At 57.8% G+C, this 2,722-nt stretch overlaps 1 long non-coding RNA gene across 1 annotated transcript; it reads left to right on the top strand.

The window, feature by feature from the left end:
* Nucleotides 1-669: 669 nt before the first annotated feature.
* On the top strand, nucleotides 670-2,409 carry LOC142483594 (uncharacterized). Its single transcript, XR_012797394.1, has 3 exons — nucleotides 670-845; nucleotides 931-984; nucleotides 1,670-2,409. It is a non-coding gene; the product is annotated as an uncharacterized LOC142483594 (long non-coding RNA).
* The last annotated feature ends 313 nt before the right edge of the window (nucleotides 2,410-2,722 follow it).

Genomic DNA, 2,722 nt, shown 5'->3' with positions numbered 1-2,722 from the left:
GGATCTCTGTATCTGGGAGTCTCTGTATGGAGGTGTCTCTGTATGTGGGATCTCTGTATGGGGGAGTCTCTGTATGTGGGATCTCTGTATGTGGGATCTCTGTATCTGGGAGTCTCTGTATGTGGGATCTCTGTATGGGGGGGATCTCTGTATCTGGGAGTCTCTGTATGGGGGCGTCTCTGTATGTGGGATCTCTGTATGGGGGGATCTCTGTATGTGGGAGTCTGTATGGGGGGGTTCTCTGTATCTGGGATCTCTGTATGGGGGGTTCTCTGTATCTGGGATCTCTGTATGGGTGGGGTCTCTGTATCTGGGAGTCTCTGTATGTGGGAGTCTCTGTATGTGGGATCTCTGTATGGGGGTGTCTCTGTATGGGGGTGTCTCTGTATGGGGGGATCTCTGTATGTGGAATCTCTGTATCTGGGATCTCTGTATCTGGGGATATCTGTATGTGGGATCTCTATCGGGGGATCTCTGTATCGGGGGATCTCTGTATCGGGGGGGCGTCTCTGTATCTGGAAGTCTCTGTATCTGGGCGTCTCTGTATGGGGGATATTTGTATGTGGGATCTCTGTATCAGGGGATCCCTGTATGGGGGGGATCTCTGTATGTGGGATCTCTGTATGGGGCGTCTCTGTATCTGGGAGTCTGTATGGGGGGGATCTCTGTATGTGGGAATCTCTGTATGGGGGCGTCTCTGTATGTGGGATCTCTGTATGACGCCTGTTTCCCCCCCCCCCTGCAGTTCCTCCAATAACATGAAGCTGAATAACAGCTGCCTTCCCCGGATCACATGTCTCTGCCATCCAACCTGCAGCTCAATGACCTCCGACCCCAGGCCAGAGGTACCAGCATAGACCACCACTACCCCTCACTGTCATGTATACCCCCCCCCCCCCCATTGTCTCTGACACTCTGTTCTTGTCACAGCCGGTGACACACAGGAGGAGGTGACTGTGCGCTGCACGACTCTGGCTGACGCAGGTACACTGAATCAGATACTCCCGCTGCACTCCCCACTTTCCCCCCCTCCCCACTTTCCCCTCCCCCTCCTGCCCCCCCCTCCCCACTCTCCCCACCCTACCCACTCTCCCCCCCTACCCCCCTGCACTCTCCCCCCCTACCCCCTGCACTCTCCCCCCCCTACCCCCTGCACTCTCCCCCCCCTACCCCCCTGCACTCTCCCCCCCCTACCCCCCTGCACTCTCCCCCCCCTACCCCCCTGCACTCTCCCCCCCTACCCCCTGCACTCTCCCCCCCTACCCCCCTGCACTCTCCCCCCCTACCCCCTGCACTCTCCCCCCCCTACCCCCCTGCACTCTCCCCCCCCCTACCCCCCTGCACTCTCCCCCCCCCTACCCCCTGCACTCTCCCCTCCTCCCCCTCTGCACTCTCCCCCCTCTGCACTCTCCCCCCTCTGCACTCTCCCCCCTCCCCCTCTGCACTCTCCCCCCTCCCCCTCTGCACTCTCCCCCCCTCCACTCTCCCCCCCTTCCACCTCCTCTTTTACACTCCATCATACCCAGCTTTTTCTGCACAGTTCCCTGTGCCTCCCCCACATCTCTGCATCTCCCCCTTCTCTTCTCCCCCCCCCTCCTTCCTTCTCCCCTTTGCTGTAATGTAGTGTTTACTAGAACCTCTCATCTCATCCGTCTCTTTCCCCCCTCAGGATTGGAGCGTTTCCCACTGGTGGGGTATATTTATAAAGCATCCAGCATGAGCAGCGATGAGATCTGGCTCTGATCTACCCCCCCCCCCCCCAAACACTTTCCCCCCCCAAACACCCCCCCCCCCCCAAACACCCCCCCCCCCAAACACCCCACCCCCCCCCAAACACCCCACCCCCCTAACACCCCCCCCCCTAGCACCCCACCCGGTCGCTCTAAGATTTGCCCACCGGATATTTCGTCACTGCTTGACCCATGAAGCTTTGCGGCTTGGTAGCAGAGACGATGCCAGCGGCTCCGTGCCAGCCCCGCTATGTATGCCAGCATGCCACGCAGGATATGGGTGCCCTCTTCTGGATGGTGTGGTGACGCTGCCACTGCACAGGTCTCCCGGGTCACACCCGCCGTGGCCTGTGCCACTGGGTGCACAACGTGGGCGCCAGGCGGGAGACCCCAGCTTGCAGTTTAGGAAGTTCCTCCGTCCCGGAGTGAGGGAAAACAGGACAGGCACGAAGCAGCGTCTTACATCGGGGCTAAGGAAGTGACCCCAGAATATTCTGTGGGGGTGTTTGTGTCAAAGCCATTATGTCCTGTAACAGTCATATTCACCTAGCAACGTAACATCAGGAGGCGTTATAGGGAGCGGGTATATGGGGTAATAGGAGGTGTTATAGGGAGGGGGTATATGGGGTAATAGGAGGCGTTATAGGGAGCGGGTATATGGGGTAATAGGAGGAGTTATAGGGAGCGGGTATATGGGGTAATAGGAGGAGTTATAGGGAGCGGGTATATGGGGTAATAGGAGGCGTTATTGGGAGGGGGTATATGGGGTAATAGGAGGCGTTATAGGGAGCGGGTATATGGGGTAATAGGAGGCGTTATAGGGAGCGGGTATATGGGGTAATAGGAGGAGTTATAGGGAGCGGGTATATGGGGTAATAGGAGGAGTTATAGGGAGCGGGTATATGGGGTAATAGGAGGAGTTATAGGGAGCGGGTATATGGGGTAATAGGAGGAGTTATAGGGAGCGGGTATATGGGGTAATAGGAGGCGTT

Source organism: Ascaphus truei, unplaced genomic scaffold, assembly GCF_040206685.1.
Source record: "Ascaphus truei isolate aAscTru1 unplaced genomic scaffold, aAscTru1.hap1 HAP1_SCAFFOLD_3407, whole genome shotgun sequence".
Classification (NCBI taxonomy): Eukaryota; Metazoa; Chordata; class Amphibia; order Anura; family Ascaphidae; genus Ascaphus; species Ascaphus truei.
This window is presented reverse-complemented; position numbering and strand designations above follow the sequence as displayed.